The 22646-nt window shown below is 38.9% G+C and overlaps 1 protein-coding gene across 8 annotated transcripts in view; it reads left to right on the forward strand.

Annotated features, from left to right (window-relative positions):
* Positions 1 to 22646, forward strand: part of EFHC2 (EF-hand domain containing 2) — a 211608-nt gene that overhangs the window by 14023 nt on the left and 174939 nt on the right. For 4 of the 8 annotated variants that reach the window (XM_078063910.1, XM_078063912.1, XM_078063913.1 and 1 more), the window contains exons 2-4: positions 7165 to 7344; positions 8452 to 8610; positions 8720 to 8838. The exons of 3 other annotated variants lie outside the window; for them this stretch is intronic. The gene's annotated coding sequence lies outside the window, so the exon portion shown is untranslated. The remainder of the gene's footprint in view (positions 1 to 7164; positions 7345 to 8451; positions 8611 to 8719; positions 8839 to 22646) is intronic. One more of the 8 variants, XM_078063914.1, reaches the window with a different exon arrangement.

Here is a 22646-nt window from a genome sequence, read left to right on the forward strand (position 1 = left end):
GCTTTTCCTGGTCACCCCCCATAACTGGCTCCTTCCACCCCAAAATGTTTCTTTTGTTTTAGCTGAAGGTGATATTTTAAGGTGGTGACTTGGACCATTTTGGGGAGTTGCTCAGTTTGCCTGGGCCTCTCCCTTGTATACAGGTGGTATATATGTTATTAAGTGTTTGTTTGTTTTTCTCCTGTTAATCTGTCTTTTTATCATGAGGGGGAAGGAAATCTCAACCAAGAACCTAGAAGGGTAGAGGGAAAATTCTTTTTCTTCCCTCCCACACAGCAAGGGGCTAGCAGTTATACTATTTCAAAGCAAACCACATAACAAGAAAGCAATATTGACTAGTGGTGCTGGCCTGTTAAAGATCAGCAAGAACCTCTTACCAGATAGAGTGGCCTTTTTCTTCTTCCACGCTATGCTGTGTCTGAAGCTGTTGCCTTCCTGTTTCTTGAGATTTCCTCTTTCCTTACTTTCCAGGACACCACCCTGTTATCCACCTTGCCGTTTCACTGCCCCTTCTCTTCTTTCTTCTCTGGCTTGCCTCCCCACTCCCACCTCTTAAGTGTGTTCATTTACTCATATTCTATCCATGGCCCTCTTTTCTCTCCATTCCTTCTGTTGGAAAATAAGATGGTTAAAAATTACCAAGCATTTAACTATTTATTTTAACCTTTGAACAATTATATAGTACTGGGGAGGAAAATTTTTCTTCTACTCATCAAAGATTCCTTCGGCTGGTCTAAGAATCAAGCTGACCTGAGACAGAATAACAGGAGAAAATCAAACACAAGTTCAATAACATGTATACCTCCTGTGTATATGGGAGCGACCGAGGAAAACTGAGTAACACCCACAAATGGCTGAAACCATCGCCTTGAGCTTGAGCTCAAAGCAAAAGAAATGGGAGTCAATTATAACGGTACCAGGAAAAACTCAGTAATAAAGGGTAAGGTTGTTATGCAGATTTAACTCCCTCCCTTCTCCACTGATAAGAGTTTCTAGAGATCTACAGCCACCCTCCTCTTCCTGGTAGAGAGAGGGAGACAGGGTTACAAATGGAGATTTCCCTTATACACGTAAATGTCTCTTACAAAAGGGTGTCTGCCATTTCTTAAAAATAACCAGTGTGGGGCGCCTGGGTGGCTCAGTCGGTTAAGCGTCTGCCTTCGGCTCAGGTCATGGTCCCAGGGTCCTGGGATCGAGCCCTGCATCGGGCTCCCTGCTCCGCGGGAAGCCTGCTTCTCCCTCTCCCACTCCCCCTGCTTGTGTTCCCTCTCTTGCTGTGTCTCTCTCTGTCAAATAAATAAATAAAATCTTTAAAAAAAAAATAAATAACCAGCGTGGGGGGCACCTGGGTGGCTCAGATGGTTAAGTGGCTGCCTTCAGGTCAGGTCATGATCCCAGGGTCCTGGGATTGAGCCCCACATCGGGCTCCCTGCTCAGGAGGGAGCCTGCTTCTCCCTCTCCCTCTGCCTCTGCCTGCCGCTCCCCCTGCTTGTGCTCTCTCTCTCTGTCAATTAAATAAAATGCTTAAAAAAATAAAATTAAAATAACCAGCTTGAAGTAATCAATATGCCCAAGAGACAGAGCTTGGGATGCCAAAGTTTGCTCCCCTACAATAGGTCGTAGTATCATCCCCATTATGAAGATGGGAAAACCAAGGCAGAAAGATGTGAAGAGAGTTGTCCAAAATCACAGCGCTCATAAGGGGAGAGGCTGAGACTGAAACTGACAGCTTGGCTCCAGAGTCCAGACTCTTAACTGCCTCGTCACACTTTGTAGAAAGCACCTACAAAGACCTACAAAACCCTTTGGTTCAGAGTCTGCAAACCATTTGCCAAAGAGTGCTGAATTTGGAAGGATGGAGGACTAGCTGTTTTCTTGTGAATTCCTCAAAGGGATTCCCCAATCAGGTTTACTTAAAACAGAAACCACCATTTGCTCTGAAGTTGTGAGACCAGGCAACTGAAAAAAAATCTTGGCGATCCTGACCGAAACTAGTTCCCCTTATGACTTTTCTGTCTCTGGTACTCATGCTACCATTAAGGTGGAGGCTTCGCAGACGAGATATTGGAGCTACGTGACTCTACAGTAGTGACCTGTTAAGTCTCCATTTACCCTTGGTGTGGCAGAAACATCACAACTGCTGTGTGTTGCTCAGTGTCGGGCACGTTATCACCTTTTGTGAAAAAAATTTACAGAAGCAATGAACATATTTGTAGCGGAATGTACCTTCCTGAGAAGCAGGGACAGTGGTTCTCCTACATTGTATTCTGTAATGTTCCCCCTAAGTAATCCTTCAATTAGGTGCATCTGTTAAATTCTATTGATCGCAATTACCCTTTTTGGATGGGCACATCTGAATGCAGTGGAAAGCTTATTTCGGGATTTAAGAAATATTTGCATCACTTTTAAAGAGCTTATTAAATTCTAAAAAGAGCCAATTTAAAAGCCTTTTTATTGAACCAAGAGTGAAAGTAATGAAAACCAATTTTGCACAGTTAAAAAAAAACAGTGAAGCTCTTAATAATAATTGTTTTTGAGCTCTCCATTGCTTAACTCAATACATTTTGTTTCTGAGTAAAACTTTCCTTTCCTCCTGGGAACGCCTTAACCAATCCCAAGTTACACAGTAATTGAAGTTGTTAACTACTCTGCGAAATGCAGATCATTTGCCTGGGAGTTTGAATCACTTTTAAAAGCTCACTAATGTTGCTCATGGTGCAGAAACATTCATGGATGGTTCAGAATATTCCTGCAGATTCACTCCAGGTTTTTTTTCCCTCAAGTTGAAGGGAAGTGTTATTTAAATTCATATATTTAATTAGATATCACATATCTAATCCAACTGTATTCTTATGAAATTATTTCAGGGTATCTGGATTGTTACATTCTCTGTCTCCGTCATTGGATCTGTCGATGCTGGTTCTTTCCAAGTGATGGGACTCTGGGGGCTTGCAGCTTTCTTCTTTGTACTTTGATGTATTTCTTGAAAAACTTTTTTTTTAATTAAAGGGCATTCCTCATTTTTATAAAATCAGTATGTCATTCCTTGATTTAACGATATTTACTTTCTGTGTTTCAGTTTCAGATCAGACAATAAACATGTATTGAGTTTCTACTATATGCTAAGATGCAACATAGAGTAAGGGGGCTGGGTTTCCTCCCTTAAGGAGCTTTCAGCTCAGTTGGAAAGAGAAACACACAGACAAAAACATTTAGGCAGGTTGTATATGCACAGGGGACTACGGGAACAGGGGAGGTGTTCTCTTGGAAGAGAGAGCCTGGGCATGACAAGGAGACCAAATAATAACGGACCAGGAGGCTTGGGGCAGAAAAGGCGGAGGGGACAGCGTGAACAAAGGCCTAGAGGTAATAAACAGCACAGTTTGTGTGGTTTGCTGCAAACCTCACTGGAATTGCTGGTGAAGAACGTGTTGGGCACAGTTGGTATGGAAAGATACTAGACAGCTGTCCAAAGACCAGCTCAGGAAGGGCTTTTTTGCTATTCCAAGCCAGCTATGCCATGCTATACAGCTTGGCAGGAAATGAAGCACTGTGGAAGGGTTTTAAAAAAGAAAGTGACAGTGGGAATATAAATTGATTCAGCCACTATGGAAAATAGTATGGAGGTTCCTCAAAAAATTAAAAATATAATTACCATGTGATCCAGAAATCCCACTTCTGGGTATATATCCAAAGGATAGGAAAACATACAGAAAATAGATCTGTGCTCTCTTGTTTACTGCAGCATTATTCACAATAGCCAAGACATAGAAATAACCTAAGTGTCCATCAATGAATGAATGGATACAGAATATGTGGTGTATATACACAATGGTGTATATGTACAATAATGAGGTGGTGTCTGTAGATTGAAAAATGTGGTGTATATATACAATATTTTTCAGCCACAAGAAAGAAGGAAATCTTGCCATTTGCAACAACGTGGATGGACCTCAAGGGCATTACGCTTATTGAGATAAGCTAGACAGAGAAAGACAAATACTGTATATCACCTATATGTGGAACCTAAAAAAGCTGAACTTACAGAAACAGAGAGTAGAATGGTGGATACTGGGGGCTGGAGGAGGGAGCAATTGGAGAGATACCGATCAAAGGATACAAACTTGCAAATAGAGGATGAATAAGTTCTGGAGATCTAATGCACAGCATAGTGATTAAAGTCAACAAGACTGTATTATATTCTTCAGAGATTAGCCAAGAGACTAGATCTTTTTTTTTTTTTGCAAAGAGACTAGATATTAAACGCACTCACCCCAAAAAAGAAATGATAATTATGTCATCTGATAGCGGTATTAGCTAAAGCTATGGCGGTAATCATATTGTAATACATAAATAAATCAAATGCTTTAAACATACACAATGTTATATGTCACTTATATCTCAAAAATAATTTTAAAAATTAAAATAAAAAATAAAAATCACCTTTAAAAATAGAAAAGAAAGTGACAAGGTCAGATTTACAATAAGTCATATGGATGTGAGGTTGGCACAAGTAAAAGCTAAGACCCAGTTGGGAGATTTTTGCAACGATCCTTAGAAAAGGTGGCTTGAACTAAAGCAGAGGAAGCAGGGCTAGAGAAATGGGTGGTGGGTTTGAGGTATATTTAGTAAGTGAAATTACAAGGGCTCAGTGTTTGGAGGGCGAGAAGAAACTTCTAGAATAATCCTTAGGTTTCCGGCTGTGAGTCCTTTGGTAGATGAAAGATAGAGAACATTTTCGGGGAAAGACTGGATGAGCTGATAAAAGATAGAGAACATTTTAGAGGAGAGACTGATGAGCTTTGTGTTGGACTTTTGGGGTTACAGGTGTCTGTGGAGCACCCAAGAGGGCTTGCACAGCAGGAATTTGGATAAAGTATTCTAAAGCTCAGGGCTAAGTATTCTGGGTATTAAGTATTCTGAAGTTCTGGGCTAGGGCACAGATTAGGAAGGGCCTATGATTAAACCTATGAGGTCTGGTAAGATCAATCAGAAAGCAATATGTAATGGGGCACTTGGCTGGCTCGGTTGGTAGAGCACGTGACTCTTGATCTTGGGGTTGTGAGTTCGAGCCCCACATTGAGAGTAGAGGTTACTTATAAAAAATTTTTTTAAAGATTTTATTTATTTATTTATTTGACAGAGAGAGAGAGAGAGAGAGCATGTGCACAGGCAGGGGGAGCTGCAGGCAGAGGAAGAAGCAGACTCCCCACTGAGCAGGGAGCCCGACGTGGGGCTCGATCTCAGGGTCCTGGGATCATGACCCGAGCAGAAGGCAGTCACTTAACCAACTGAGCCACCCAGGCGTCTCCCCCACATGTTTTTAAATATTAAAAATAAAAAAAGGAAAGCCATATGTGATCAATTATGGGCTCAGGGAGGCACCTTAGAAAGAATCAGGTAGATTGGGAGAGGAGCATGAAGGTGACAGGGAAACAACATTCAAGGGAGTGCAGAGGACCAGGAGAGGGCAATGCTACTGAAGCGAGGGCACTAGAGACTTTCCAGAAGGAACTAAGGGACGACAGTGTCAAATGCCTCAGGACAATCCAGAAGGGGAAGGAGGGAAAATATCCATTAAGTCTCGCAGTTAGAGGGTTGCTCGTAACTTCTTTCAGTGGGGGGCGGGAGGGGGTGTGGGGGGAGGGGGAAGCAGATATTCTAGCCCTGGTCTGTGAGAGGGCACACCTAGGATTAAGGGGAGATTTCTTTTTTTTCCTCACCCTAAGCCAGTCCAAGTCAACCAAGCTGTTTTGTATCTCCACGGCTGGTGGGAAGATTGTTTCCTAGTCGGCCATTTCACTGAGGGGCAGCCCCTGGGGGATTCCAGTGTTGTTTGAGCCTCAGGCCTCTTTCTTGGTCCTGCAAGTGATAGACTTCAGTAGACTCCTGCTTCATCACATATCGCTTGACCTTTTAAAAAAATATTTTAAATTTTTTTTAAGATCTATTTTTATTTGAGAGAGAGTGAAGGGGAGGGGCAGAGGGAGAGGGAGAGAATCTCAAGCCAACTCCACGCTGAGTGCAGAGCTCCATCTCATGACCCTGAGATGATGACCTGAGCTGAAACCAAGAGTCAGTTGCTTAACCAACTGCACCACCCAGGTGCCCCCGTTTTTTGTTTTTTTTTTAAAGTAAACTCTACCCACTAGTCTCCTGGTTACCAAAGTCCAGAAATGATCCATACCAAGGCAGCCAGCACTCTCGTTGTCCACTCATCACTCCGGTTCACAGCATCCTCTCCATCTCTGGACCCTGGGAGTTCCTTACTGCCTTCAAACCCAGCTATGTATTTTAAAGGAGTTTGTGCCGGTAAATAGTCAGATACACAGACAGTCAGATAAAAGGAATTTGTTGTATTTTTCATCCAGGCTTTATATGTCCCCTAGTTGGAGGTTTTAAAAGATGTCTGCTGGGGCGCCTGGGTGGCTCAGTCGGTTAAGCGTCTGCCTTGGCTCAGGTCATGATCTCAGGGTCCCGGGATCGAACCCCATGTTGGGCTCCCTGCTCAGCGGGGAGCCTGCGTCTCCCTCTCCCTCTGCCTGCCACTCCCGCTGCTTGTGCTCACTCTCTATCAAATAAATTTAAAACATTTTCTTAAAAAATTAAAAAAATAAAGGATATCTACTGTCTAGTATTGCCAGAAATGGAAACACAGATCTTTTTCTGAACATTTAAATATGCTGCATGTACATAGACTTTTTCCTTAGCCCCACAGCTTTCTTATTTTGTTACTTTATCACCTTATCTTTTTTTAAAATAAGTTTTAATTTTAACTCCAGTTAGTTAACATACAGTGTTATATTAGTTTCAGGTTTACCACCTTATCTTGAGCTTTTAGTTTTACAAAGTTCTTCTAAAACACTCTTTGGGAATTTTTGCCTAGTCCTTGTCATGCTGTATCATTCATTCAATATGATGCTAAATTCAGTTTTCCAGTATTTTATTTAAGATTTTAGCATCTGTGTTCATATGTGAGATTGGCCTGTAATTTATTCTTACTCTCTTCTCCTTTCCTTTCCTCACTTCCTCCTTCCCTTCTTTCTTGCATAGCATTCTTTTGGTCTGGTCTTGTCCGTTTTGGGTTATACTAGATAGCATTACAGAAAGAGAGTTGGCAACATTTTTTTAAAAAGATTTTAAAGATTTATTCATTTTGTGCAGGGAGAGGGAGAGAATCGTCAAGCAGACTCCCTGCTGAGTGCGGAGCCTGTCATGGGGTTCGATCCCAGGACCCTGAGATCATGACCTGAGCCAAGATCAAGAGTCAGATGCTCAGCTGACTGAGCCACCCAGGTACCCCAAGAGTTGGCAACATATTAAGTTTGTTAACAGGATCGCAAGGTAAGTTTGTTAACAGGATCACAAGGAGTACCTCTGTTCTTTGAAGGTTTAGCTCCTTGAAGAGATATCTTTTATTAAACTCTCGGGGCTTGGTGACTTTTGAGCAGTAGATCTTGGATTATCTTTTACATTTCTTCACCTCTGTTCGTTTATTCAGGTTTTCTGCTTTTTAATTTTACAATTATCATCAAGTAAAATGGATTGCTTTTCTTTTGATGTATGGTTCTATGAATTTTAATACATGTAGATTTGTGTTAGTCTTACTACCATCAGCATACAAAACATTTGCAACACCCCCAAACTTTCTTCTCCTCCCCTTTACAGTCACATACTGCCCCCACGTCTAACCCCCGGCAACTGCAGATCTGGTCTCAGTAACTATTGTTCTGTCTTTTCAAAAATGTCATATAAATGTAATCAAAGTAATGAGCAAGGTGATCCATAATTTGGTAGCTGGGAGCCAAGGGAAGGATTAGCTTGACAGTCTGCTCCTTACCATTTTCTCTACTGGAGCCTGCCAGTAATCATAGGTGAAATTGTTTTCTTACTGCAAGTACCAAAACGTGGTTCTCTTTTTTCTTTTTTTTCTCAGATGATGCCAAAGTTGGTAGAGCATAGGAAATGGAGAACTTCTAGAAAAATATCAGGACAAAGAACATTTCTTTATTGTTGTAACACATATAGTTATATGCCAAAATACTACTCTCTCAGCCTCTGATGTTTCTGTTTGTAGTACAAAATTTAAGAATAAACTCATTTTTAGCACCAGTTATGTGCTTGCTACAATGCTAAGTATTTTACATATATTTCTCATAGACTCCTCATGACTATCTTCTTTACAGATGAAAAACTAGAGCACAGAGAAGTTAAGTGGTTTCCCCAAGATCACCCAGCTTAAGTAATACTAGTAGCAGAGCTGGGATTTGAACACATGCCTTTCTTTCTCTAAATCTGGTCATTTCTATAAGTCATTTGTCTTTATGAGATAGTAGCAGTAGTAAAAGGGGCTATTTTACAAGATTTATTCTTTGCTTTTCTGCTTTGCTTCATTTATATCTCCCATCAGAGAACTCATTTTCCATTTTATTTTATTTTTATTTTTTAAAGATTTTATTTATTTATTTGAGAGAGAGCATAATCGATCACAGAGGCAGAGGGAGAAGCAGACTCACTGCTGAGCAGAGAGCCCGAAGCGGGGCTCGATTCCAGGACCCTGACATCATGACCTGAGCCAAAGCCAGACGCTTAACCAACTGAGCCACCCAGGTGCCCCTCATTTTCAATTTTAACAGTCATCTCTATGTAGCTTGCTCCTAAACATTCTGTCTTCAATGCTAACATCTTCTTTAAACTCCCTTGAACGCTAACATCAAAGACGTGGAACTGGATGTTGCTAATGGATATCAAGAGGCACAGTTGTATAGTAGTTACATGCAAAGGCCTTGGACGTGGACTGCCAAGATTTGAATTCTACTTCCACCACTTCTAACTGAGGTAAGTTGCTCAAATTCTCTGTGCCTATATTCTCATTTATAAAAAGAGAGTAAGATAAGGGCACCTGGGTGGCTCAGTCCATTAAACATCTGCCTTCGGCTCAGGTCAGGATTTCAGGGTCCTGGGATCAAGTCCCACATCGGGCTTCCTGCTCAGCAGGGACCCTGCTTTTCCTTCTCCCTCTGCCTCTCCCCCTGCTTGTGCTCTCTCTCTCTCTCTCTGACAAATAAATACAATTAAAAAAGAGAGAATAAAGTAAGTTTGCTATTATGTCTCAAATACTTCATTTCTAAAACTGATCTTTTCAACCTCCCCCTCAAAGCACATCTTCCCTCTTTTTACTCTCTTCCCCCCCCCCCCCCCGGCAAAATAAAAATTAGATCTGGGCTCTTTCTTGTTTCATCAGCCCTTAGAGCCCTTCCATGATGTGCTTTGAATCTATCCCTTTGTTTTTCCAATTTCTCCGCCACCACACTTTACCCCACCTCTGGATTACTTTAAGAACCTTTGTTTTTCCTCTTCTTTCAGACTTTTTCTCTTTTAATCGATCCAGTCTTTTCTTCATATAGTACACTTTGACTATTTCCTGCATATCTGTGATTTTTTTGTTATTAAACTTTTTTTCTGATGATGATGAATTATCAAAACTCCAACTCCTATACAACAGAAAAAATGAAAGACTCTCGAACTTCCCCTAGGACATAACCACTGTTCATGATTTGGTGCACATGTTATTTAATACTGTATAGAACCGTTATTAAAATTAGATGCACATTTTCTTTACTATTATACATAACCACTAGTAACATTTTGGTGCGTATTTCCACTGTTAACAATTTGTGCATGTTCTATGTAGTATTTTCCATAACTGCTATTACCGTCTTGGTACATATTCTATTTAATATGATACAGAAAGCTTTTCAACATTATCTCTTAACCATAAGCATTGTTGACATATTTCCATGGTAGCAATATAGATGTATATCATTATTTTTAAAAAATTGATCGTATTAACTATTGATTGAACACAAAAGAAGTTTTTTTTTTTTTTTAAAGATTTTATTTATTTATTTGAGAGAGACAGAATGAGAGAGAGCACATGAGAGGGGGGAGGGTCAGAGGGAGAAGCAGACTCCCCGCCAAGCAGGGAGCCCGATGCGGGACTCGATCCAGGGATTCCAGGATCATGACCTGAGCCGAAGGCAGTCGCTTAACCAACTGAGCCACCCAGGCGCCCCCACAAAAGAAGATTTATGAAGCACATGTAAGGTATAAAGAATTTTCATACAGAGAACACTCATATGCACACCACCCTGTTTAAGAAATAGAACATTGTCATTACCTTTGAATTCCTGTTGCCTTCCTTCTCAAATGTAACCCTTATTATTTATTTCCGTTTATTGTATTCTTGCTTTTCATTGTAGATTGCATATATGTTTTTGTAGCTAAACAATATATTGTTTGCTTTTGCATGGTTTTGAAATGTATATAAACAGATAATTCGGTATATTGTCTTCTGCAACTTGGTCCCCACCCCTCCCTTCACTGTATGTCTCTTTTGGGATTCTGACTGGAATGACAGTAAGGAGAATTGATATCGTCATGATATTGAGTCTTCCAGCCCATGAATGTAATGTATATCTCCATTTATTTGGGTTTTCGTTAATGCCTTCCAGAGTCATTTGTCATTTTCTCCCTAAATGTCTTGCCTATCTTTTGTTAGATTTATTCCTAGATATATATTATTTTTTTTGGTGTTATTCTAAATGGCCTTTAAAAAGTTAAGTTTTCTAACCTTTTGCTATTGGTAGATAGAAATGCAATTAATTTTTTTTTTTTAAATGAAACTGCTTGTTTAAAATCTGGAAACAGGAAAGCAACACATTTATTGTTTATGCTACATATAGCTGCGGCGAAATTTTATAAATTTGGTTGGGAATGATGGACACAAACTTCAGGATAATATTATTTGGGGAGGGAGGAAAAACAGGATCAAGGACAGGCACAAAGAGGACAGTAGTGGTATTTTTAACATTTTATTTTTTTGGAACAAATATGGCTAAGTATTAAGATCTGTTTAGGCTGCATAACAAGTATATGAGTGATTGTTTTATTTTCCTCTGTGCCTTTTTGAAATAGGTCATAATTTTAAAAATAAAATACATGATGTTGACTGTATGCTTGAGATAAATCACTTTTATGATGGATGACCTCAGAATATATGAATTCCATTGATTATTCTAAATTGGATGTTGTAAAGTGGGGGCTGTGTGCTGAATCCAAGCTCCAGATGTGATTTTTTTTCGTGCCCAGTGATCAAGCAAACGAACCAGCCATGAAACACCAAAGATTTTACATTAGAATCTGGATTTCTGAATTCCCTTAAGTTAGAAGATCTGATAATACTATATTTCCATGTGGCAATAGTCAATTAGATATGAATAAGTAGTGGCTGCCTGTTTGTTTACTATTTTTTATGAAACAAACATTCTCAAAGATAGAGAGAAGAGCATAACGAGCTCCCAGATATCTATTGCTGAAATTTAATCATTATTGACTCATGACCAATTTTCTTATATCTGTTTTCCCTGATCTTCTGACCCATGGATTATATGGAAGCCAATCTCAGACACTGTATTATTTCATGTATAAGTATTTTAATATTTATTTCTAAAACAGAAGTAATTTTAGAAAACATAATCACAATGTTATTGTCATGCCTAAAAATATATAACAGTAATTCCTTAATATAATCAAATACCCAGTCAACATTCAAATTTTCCCCATTTTGTCAACTTTATTTTATAGTTTGTTCACATGAGAACTCAATTCTTATAAGTACATTGCATGTGCTTGACATTTTTTTTTTAGAGAGAGAGAGAGCGAGAGCGCGCGCAGCAGAGGGAGAGGGAGAGAATCTTAAGCAGGCCCTCTGCCCAGTGCGGAGCCCGACACAGGACTTGATCTCACGACCCTGAGATCATGACCTGAGCCAAAATCAAGAGTCAGATGCTCAACCGACTGAGCCACCCAGGTGCCCCAAGAATCTTTGTACTTTTTGACCTTTATGAATATTACTCTGAACATTGATGTGTAGTTTCTTTGTGGACATATGTTTTTCATTCTCTTGAGTTTATACCTAAGGATGAAATCTCTGGGTCATATGATAACTCTGTGTTTAACTTTTTGAGAAACTGCCAGATGACTTTCCAAAGCAGATGTAGTATTTTACATTCCCATGAGCAATGTATGCAGGTTCCAAATTTCCAGATCCTCACCAACGCTTGTTATTATCCATCTTTTTAGCGTAACCGATCTAGTGGATGTGAAGTAATATCCCCTTATGGTTTTCATGTGCATTTCCTTAATGACTAATGATACTGAACATCCTTTCATGTGTTTACTGGCCATTGGTACATCTTCTTTGGATAAATGTCTATTCAAATCCTTTGCCCATGTAAAAATTAGGTTATTTCTTTTTTGTTGAATTGTAAACATTCTTTATATATTCTAGACACAAGTCTCCTATCAGATATATGGTTTGTAAATATTTTCTCCATTGCACTGCGTTGCCTTTTCACTTTCTTGATGATGTCCTCTGAAGCACAAAAGTTTTTAATTGTGATAAAGTCCAATTTATCTATTTTTTTTTTGTTAGTTGTGCTTTAGGTGTCATACCCCCCAAAAAAAGAAAAAAAGAAAAAAAAAGAAAAAAACCCAAAACCAGAAAACATTGCTTAAACCAAGTTCAAGAAGATTTGCTTCTATATTTTCTTCAGAAAGTTTCATAGTTTTAGCTCTTACATGCAAGTCTCTGGTCCATTTCAACTTAATTTTTGTATATAGTGCGATGACCATATATTGTATATAGTGTGATATGTGACAGGGGTGCTAATTCATTCTTGTGCACATGGATATCCAGTTATTTCAGCATGATTTGGTGAAAAGATTATTCTTTCCCCCATTTAATTATCCTGACCCCCTTGTCAAAAATCAGTTGACCATAAATGTAAGAGTTTATTGCTGGACTCTCTATTTTATTTTATTTTATTTTATTTTTTAAAGATTTTATTTATTTATTTGACAGAGAGAGACACAGCGAGAGAGGGAACACAAGCAGGGGGAGTGGGAGAGGGAGAAGCAGGCTTCCCGCGGAGCAGGGAGCCCGATGTGGGGCTCCATCCCAGGACCCCGGGCTCATGACCTGAGCCAAAGCAGATGCTTAACGACTGAGCCACCCAGGCGCCCCTGGACTCTCAATTTTAGTTTATTGATCTGTATGTATATCCTTATACCAGTACCACACTGTCTTGATTATTGTAGCTTTGCAGTAAGTTTTGAAATTGGGAAGTCTGAGTCTTCCAACTTTGTTTTTCTTTTTCAAGATGGTTTTGCCTATTCTGGGTCCCTAGTATTTCCATATGAATTTTCAGATCAGCTTGTCCATTTCTGCAAAAAAAAAAAAAAAGCTTTTGGAATTATGATAGCAATTGTATTGAATCTTTTGATCAATTTGGAGAGCATTGCAATCTTAACAATATTAAGTCTTTCAGTCCTTGAAACATGTATATTTCCATTTATTCAGGTCCTCTACTTTGTTTCACTGATGTTTTGTAGTTTCCAGTGTACAAATCTTGCACTCATTTTGTTAAATTTATTCTGAAGTATTTTATTCTTTTTGATGCTATTATATATGGAATTGTTTTCTTTTTTAAAAGATTTTATTTATTTGAGAGAGAGAGAGAGGGAGGGAGGGAGGGAGAGCACAGAGGGAGAGTGAGAGGGAAAAGCAAACTCCCCGCTGAGCAGAGAGCCCAACACGGGGCTTGACCCCAGGACCCTGAGATCATGACCTGAGCTGAAGGCAGACACTTAACCGACTGAGCCACCCAGGCACTCCTGGAATTGTTTTCTTAATTTCATTTTGAAATTGTTCACTATTAATGTATGAAAATACAACTGATTTCTGTATGTTGATCATGTATCCTGTAACCTTACTAAACTTGTTTGTTATTTCTAATAGTTGTGTATGTGTGTGTATTCCCTGGGATTTTCTATACACAAAATCACATCTTCTATGAGTAAGGGTAATTTTACTTTTTCATTTCTAATCTGGATGCCTTTTATTTTATTTTATTTTTACCTAAATGCCTTAGTTAAAAACTCTGGAAGAATGTTGAATAGAAGTGGTGAGAGTGAATATTTTTGTCTTGTTTCTGATCTTAAGGAGAAAGCATCTAATATTTCACTATCAGTTGTGATGTTATCTGTGGTTTTTAATATATGGCTTATGTTAGGTTGAGGAAGTGCCCTTCCTTTCCTAGTTTGTTGAGTGTTTTTATCAAAAAAGGGTGCTGAATTTTGTCACATGTTTTTTCTGTGTCTATTGAGATGATCATAAGGTTTTTGTCCTTCATTCTATTCATATGGTATATTACATTGATTAGTTTTCAGATGCCAAGCCAACTTTGCTTTCTTGGAATAAATCCCACTTGGTCATGTGTATAATCCTTTTTATAGATTGCTGGATTTGGTATCCCAGTATTTTGTTGAGGATTTCTGTGTCTCTATTCATAAGATATTCATAAGTTTCTTTTCTCATGATGCCATTGTCTGATTTTGGTATTAGGGTAATACTGACCTGATAGAATGACTTAGGAAGTGCTCCCTTCTGTCCTGTTTTTTTGGAAGACTTTGTGAAGGATTGGTGCTCATTCTCCTTTAAATGCTCAGGATGAGGACTTGAAATGTGGACGTAACCCAAGTAAGCACAAAATAATGAAGAGTTTCAGCTTTCAGGAGCTCAGAAGAATGGGGCAGTGCTATTTATGAGGACATCAGGACAAGGGACACCTGAGAGGCAAGGCTTCAATGGAGGAGAAAAGGAAGTTCCTGCAGAAAAACTGTCAAAGGCACTCCCTCCTGCTGCCAAGGGCTCTTGCATCTTGTAGAAAGGCTCTAGATTGCAGGATGACCTCATTCCTCAAAAGAACTTCTCCAACTGGGCAACTATTTCCTTGTTCATAGGCCAGTTTGAGCTTGCTCAGAAATGTTAGCTCTGCCAGCCTCCCTTGTGCTTTCTTCATCCACGGGTGTGTGTAACACAGATTCTTTGAACATCAGTAACAGTTGCTTCCCAGCGCTGGTCCTGACATGCCCCAAAGTGTCTTCAGTTATTTCAGGGGGTGTCTTGCAATTCTAGGAACTAGTTTACTTTTAATCTATTTTAAAAAGAGATATACGCCACTTCAGAAGTTCCTTTGTGATAGATGTGTCAGGGGAGGCAGAATGGGAAGATAAGTGTCAAGGAAGGAAAACAAAGCAAAAAAAAAAAAAAGTTGCAAGTTACAAAAGACTGAGAATATCAGGTCTGAGGTGTTTAGAAGTGTTCACTTTGTCCTAATCACTGAGTTATCCCAGTGTTTGGAAGGAGTCTTGCTACATCAGAGTAGATGCTCAATAAATATTTATTAAATGAAAAACTATTGAATCAATGAATATAAGACTCAATGGGTGTATGGGGGTGTAGGCAGTATGTGCGGAGTATCTACAGAAGTACAAAGGTGGAGGTATCAGTGTGCCCAAAACAAATGGCGTGTGTGAATGGCAGGGCAACAGATGGATGTGTGTGGCAGACTCAGGCATTAGATTTTTCAGACAGCTTTAATTTAAGATATTTTCTGTTACTCCCTTGAGAGAGTCATTCTTATTGGAACTGCTTTTCTGTTTGGAAAATATCCTCCTTGTCGAAGGCAGAGGTCTTCTGTCTTTGAAGTGTGGCTTTGACTGGGCAGTGGTCAGCGTGTGAGCTGTGGCATATTAGAAAGGACACAACTTGAAATCAGAAGGTAGGAGTCTCAGTTCTGCAACTTGCCACATAGCTGGGATCACCAGAAACGTTTATAAACACTTGAGGGAATAATTCGCTGTGAGGGAAACTCAGCCAACACAAGAAAATGAAGTAGAACCCCATGAACATAAAAGAGCAGAATTGTTGGTTAAGGACTCTAAACTAAGCATGTTTAAAATGATTAAAGAGATAAAGATAAGCAAAATAAATTAAGAGTAAAAAACAGAATGCCATTTAAAAGAAAGAATGTACAGATTTAAAAAGAACAAATGAAACTTCTAGAAATAAAAAGTATACTTACTGAAATTAAAATTTCAATGTATTGGCTATAATCACTTTCAGGGGTGCTGAGGTGGCTCAGTTGGTTAAACGTCCGACTCTTGGTTTGGGCTCAGGTCATGATCTCAGAGTCATTAGACTGAGCCCCTCATGGGCTCCATGCTCAGTATGGAGTCTGTTTGAGATTCTCTCTCTCCCTCTCCCTCTGCCCCTTCCCCTTTTCATGCACTCTCTCGTGCGTTCTCTCTCTCTCTCTCTCTCAAATAAATAAATAAATAAATCTTTAAAAAATTCAATATTACTTAGTAAAATGGAAGATGTTTAATTCTCTTAAAGAAGCTGTAAGTACAAAAATAAATACTAGAAGATATAAGCCTTCCTAAATACCAAAAGAAATTTATAAATTATAATAGCAAAGAAAACACATCATGAAGAAAAAGAAACAGTAAATATACATAATACACATGAATACACATGGTGATTACCATGTGTATAAAGATACAATAATATAAAATATAAAATAATATATCAGAGTTGAGATTTAAAAATGTCTTATCAATAAATGTGACTGAGTTTAACTCACTTACTAAAAGGAAAATATTTTCAGAGTGGTTCACAAAACAAGACCCAACTATATGTGGTGTATAGCAGATACATCTAAGTCAAAATGATTCACACAAGCTAAAAATAAAGGCATGGACAAATGGAAATAACAAGTAAGGGGAGCCTGTGCTCCTTGATATCAGACAAAATAGAAGTCAGGCCAAAAAAATACAAAAAAGGATACTTTATAATGCTAAAAGCCAATTTCACATCGTAGGTATAACAGCTATGAAAACCTATGCACCAAATAACCATCTTTAAGAAGCAGAAAGTACAGATGCAAGGAGATACGGATAGAAACACTTTGGTAAGAGGAGACTTTAACATACCACTCCCAGTGCAGCATAGATCAAATGGCAGAAATATAAGTAAGGATATAGCAGTAGACAACATAATCACTATAATAGATCTCATTCATCTGTTCTGAACTTAGGACCTAATAAAAGAGAGTGTTACTTTCCTTCTTGACTGCACATGGAAGAGTCACAAAAATTGATCAAATATTAGGTCACAAAGAAAGCATCAATACGTTCTATATAATGAAAATATTACCATCAACATGTTCTTATCACAGTGCAATAAAGCTAGAATTTTAATTCTAGTTGTAAGTACAAAAAGCTGTACTTAGTTGTAAGTACAAAAACCAAAAAACCCTTCCAACTAGAAATTAAAAATTCTTCTATTGAACAACTCTTGGGTGAAAGGGAAGATAAAAAGTCAAAATTACAATATCTAAAGAAACAAACAAAAAAACCCCAAAACCTCAAACAAACAAGTAATGAAAACATTACATATCAGAGATAAATGGATACATTTCAAGTAGAGATCAGAGGAAAATTCAGAACCTTAAACACTTACATCAATAAAAATGAAAGAATGAAAATGAATGAATTATAGCAATGTAAAACATGAGATAAAGAACAACAAGTGAACGAAAAGAAAGCACAAGGAAGAAAACAATAAAAGTAAGAGCTGAGGGGCGCCTGGGTGGCTCAGTCGGTTAAGCGTCTGCCTTCGGCTCAGGTCATGATCCCGGGGTCCTGGGATCGAGCCCCGCATCAGGCTCCTTGCTCTGCGGGAAGCCTGCTTCTCCTTCTCCCTCTCCCTCTGCTGCTCCCCCTGCTTGTGTTCCCTCTCTCTGTCAAATAAATAAATAAAATCTTTAAAAAAAAAAAAAAAAAGTAAGAGCTGAAAAATAATGAAGATTAGGAATAGAAAACAGTAGGGTCACATTTTTTTTTTTTTAATAGGCTCCACACCCAATGTGGGGCTTGAACACACGACTCTGAGATCAAGAGCTGCATGCTCTACCAACTGAGCCAGCCAAGTGCCCTAAAGCAGTATGTCAAAGTAATAAATCAAAATTTTGGTTCTTTGGAAAAAGTAACAAAACATTTAAACCACTAGCTAAATTAATCAAAGGAAAAAGGGGAAAAAAACAACTTCAAAAGGAGACTAAGAAGAAATAGACAAAAATGGAGCAAAAGGGAGGGGAGGAGTAGAGGGGGAAATCAAGCCTAAATCATTTTGGAACAGTATTTTGACTAAATCCAGTAAAGCTAAAGAAAAAAACAACCCTGAAAATAAATGTTGAACTCTATTAATAGGTTTTTTTTTTCCCATATTGACAACAGTTAGATATTCTGAAACTGCTTTTGGGGTCTTTTAGTATGAGCAAATAAGTAAATATTTTGACAGTAATTGGAATCAGGTTTCTGACTGTTTGAGATGAGCCTTGCAGATGTGAAAAGGGGAACTCCAACATGTGCTCTATTGTATTGATTGGAATTGGATGTATCAGTATAAACTCATGGGTTTTAACATATCTATTTTTATCTATCTATCTATTGACAGAAATGGAACGGGGTATAGCTAAATGTGAATATCTAGATCTACCTATATTTATAGATACCTCGCATATCTTATAGCAACAAGCACAAAAAAGTGCTTGAAAAATGGTGGAACAATTAAAAGGAAGGAGGAGAGGAAGGAAAAGTTCTTCCTTGAAGTAGACTGCCAACTAATATATGCAGAAGGGATGATGGAATTAAGAAGTCACCATTCGGCAGCATCATGGTAATAAATGATTTGGGCAAAATCCTCAACTGACTCTAGCAGTTTAATGAAGAACTTGGTATTTACATAGTCTCAAAGTATCTCCTCACAAAATTCTTAGTAGTTGGAAAGGAAGAATAGTAACTTTACAGTGGAGAAACTTGGCATACACCACCCTAACCAAGTGATTGCAGTTAACCTCACCATTGTTAAAATAGTCATTATGTACCTGCTCCTTTGATGAATGAGAAGGACAGAGCACTTCTCTTTTGGTGTTCCTGTCAAAAAGTCATGAATCTACTCATAAGGAAACCAGGAAACGGTTAGTCAAATCTAAATTGAGTAACATTCTACCAACTATCTGGCCTATTCTCTTCAACAATATCAAGGTCAGGAAAGACAAAGAAAGATGGAAGAAGTGTTCCAGATTAAAGGACAAGAAAGAAATATGACAGGGTGCCTGGGTGGTTCAGTTGGTTAAGCGACCGCCTTCGGCTCAGGTCATGATCCCAGAGTCCTGGGATCGAGTCCCACATCAGGCTCCCGGCTCAGCGGGGAGCCTGCTTCTCCCTCTAACCCTCTGCCTTCTCACGCTGTCTCTCTCTCTCTCTCTCTCAAATAAATAAATAAATAAAATCTGAAAAAAAAAGAAAGAAATATGACAATTAATGAAGAATGTTAGGTCAGATTTTGGACCAGATTTTTTAAAATTTGGGGATTTTTTTGCTAAAAGGGGTATTTTTGGGGCAATAACACAATTTGAATAGGTATTTTAGATTAGAAAATAGCATTTTATTAATAATGTTCTGATTTTGATTATTGTACTTCAGTTATGTAAGAGAATGTCCTTGTTATTAGGAAATATACACTGAAGTATTTAAGAGGAAAGGGGTGTGATGTCTGCTATTTACTCTAAAATGGAAAAAATTGTATATGTAGAGGGAATGATACAACAAATATGGTAAAATAGAAAACAGTTGGGGGAATCTGGGTGAGGATAACTAGGAGTTCCTTGTACTATTCTTGCAATTTTTCTATGGGGCTGTAATTGTTTCAATCTAAAAAGTGACAAGAAAGAAGTATTTATTTATTTATTTTATTTTTTTTAAAGATTTTATTTATTTATTTGACAGAGAGACACAGCGAGAGAGGGAACACAGGCAGGGGGAGCGGGAGAAGCAGGCTTCCCGCCGAGCAGGGAGCCCGATGCGGGGCTCGATCCCAGGACCTGGAATCATGACCTGAGCCGAAGGCAGACGCTTAACGACTGAGCCACCCAGGCGCCCCAAGAAAGAAGTATTTAAAAATATTTGTAAGAACATGTAGGAGAATAATTTTGTTTTATAGGATTTTTTGAATTCACAGAAAGTACAAACCATAAGGGAAAGAATGATCTATTTGAGTAAAGTAAAATGACACATTCACATACAACAGAGAAGTCTGTAAGTGGAATTGAAAGACAAACCACAAACTAGGAGATGTTTGCTATGCCTAAGATTATATATAACATATTTTAAAAATTACAAATGATCAAATACGGAAATTAGCAAAGGATATAAATAGAGGAATCACTGAAGAAGGTAACAAGCATGTGAAAAGATAACCAACTGCATAGGAATTAGGGAGAAATGAATTAAAATAACAACCATATATCACTGAACACATAGTCAGATACTTGCTCAAAATTATACAATTGGATAATACCTATTGTTGAAAGAATGAAGGGGAAAAGGAACTTTCTTAACTGGTTCAACAATTCTGGAGATTGTTTAGAAAGATCTAGTGAAGTTGGAGGTGTGAACAATTCCACCTTTAGACACGTAGATAATCTCTAAAGGAACAGGAGAGGGTTGTTCATTGCAGCATTGTTAATAACTAGTGAGAAATTGGAAGCAACTTAATTGTTATTAACAGATGACATCAACAGATGACAACAGATGGATCAGTAATTTGTGGTATAATCATACAATGCATTTATTATTTTTTTTAAAGATTTTATTTATTTATTTGAGAGAGAGAGAATGAGAGACAGCACGAGAGGGAAGAGGGTCAGAGGGAGAAGCAGACCCCCTGCTGAGCAGGGAGCCCGACATACAATGCATTTAAAATGAATAAAATATATCTACATGTGTTAACATGTAGAAATCTCAAAAAAAACTTAGGTGGAAAAAGCAGGTAGCAGAAATTTATAGTGCAAAATTTATAGACACAGAAAACAATATGTATGTTGTAAACAAAGAAAACGGTGAGGTATGTTGTGAAAATTAGTCAAGGGAAACCTCACTAAAGTGGAGTTGGGAGGCTGGAAGAGGGAGCTGGTACCACTCCATGTCAATTACAGGAAGAATTGTCAATTACAGGAAGAATTGTCAATTACAGGAAGAATTGTCAATTACAGACCCTAAGGGAAGAACTCTCAGCAGAAAGAATGATCAATTACAGGCTCCAATAGGGAAAAGATGTACATTGTATCTCCTATAAGAAATCAACTACCCCTGCAATTCAGCCAATGAGAAACCCTAATCACCCTGAACTCTGCTTTTCTGCAATGGACTTTTGTTCAGAACAACCCCTCCCAACTTCCACCTTCTTCCCCATAAAATAACATTCCTCTCCTTTGTTTGTTAGACTTAGGGTTTTGCCTTAGCTAGAATGTTCCAAATTGCAATTCTTTGCCATTCCCAAATTGCAATTCTCTGTCGTTCCTGAATAAACCCATTCTTGGTGCTAAGGTAACTTTTATTTTTTTTATTTTATTTATTTATTTATTAAAAAGATTTTTATTTATTTATTTGAGAGAGAGAGACTGAGAGAGAGCACACGAGAGGGGGGAGGGTCGGGAGGGTCAGAGGGAGAAGCAGACTCCCCGCCGAGCAGGGAGCCCGATGCGGGACTCGATCCAGGGACTCCAGGATCATGACCTGAGCCGAAGGCAGTCGCTTAACCAACTGAGCCACCCAGGCGCCCCGGTAACTTTTAAGGTTAACATTGTCTGTGAGTAAAAAAGGAGAGAGAGTTCCTGTCCCGGAATAATTTGGCATTTGAAGAAAGTCAAGTCAGTCTGATTACAATGCACTACCACTGAAGCCACAATGAGACAGGGCCCCTAAAACAGATGGGGGAGTGGAGAAGATGAACATTTCCCAGAGATGGCAAAAGCTTCCATGCCTCTTTCCCACACTGAACCAAGTCCTGAAAAATAAGAAGGGGTTACCCAGGTGAGAGGAAGGAAGGGTGTTTCTAGCAGATAGTGACATCTGCAAAATCCACAGGGGAGAAACCGCAGAGCCCGGTTTGGAAACTGCCAGTGGTTTCTCAGAGCAGCTAGGGTAGAGGAGGTGGGGGCAAAGAAAGCGACGTAGGGTATTGGTAGGCAACCCCGGACCATAGGCTCTGACGGGGTTAAGGAGTCTGCCTTCTGAAGGCTGTGGGAAGGCTAGAAGAATGTTGAAGCAGAAGAGTAACAGGTGCATCACCAATTACAAGAGGATGGCTCTGGAGGGAAGATCAGTTAGTTGGGTTTTTTTTTTTTTCTTTTCTTCCTTTCCTTTTCTTTTCTTCCTTCCTTCCTTTCCTTTCCTTTCTTTCTCTTTCTTTTCTTTCTTTGCTTTCTTTCTTCTTGTTGTTTTAAAGAAAACCAGGCAGGAAATAATGGGGCCTCAACCGAGCCAGAGGAGGGGGTGACTGAGAGATACCAACGTGTCCAAGCAGTAGGATTCGGGGAGGGATTGTCTGTAGGTGTGGGGACAGGATTCCAGGAGGCTCCTGGCTCGGGCATCTTGGATGCATGATGGAACGACAGAGGCTGCCTTTTGTGCCACCTACCCCTGCCCCTGGCCACCCTGATTAGACCAGGAACGAGCACCTTACACATGTTTAGTTCAAGTATAAAAACGTACAGAGGAAGGACCGAGGATGGTGGTTAGGACTGAACGGGTTTTCATGGGGTGGGGGTGTGGTTTTTGGATCCATCTCGAACATTTTAACTACCAAATAAAAGCTGATGTAAATGTAACATTAG

The sequence above is a fragment of the Halichoerus grypus genome, chromosome X (assembly GCF_964656455.1).
Source record: "Halichoerus grypus chromosome X, mHalGry1.hap1.1, whole genome shotgun sequence".
Lineage (NCBI taxonomy): Eukaryota > Metazoa > Chordata > Mammalia > Carnivora > Phocidae > Halichoerus > Halichoerus grypus.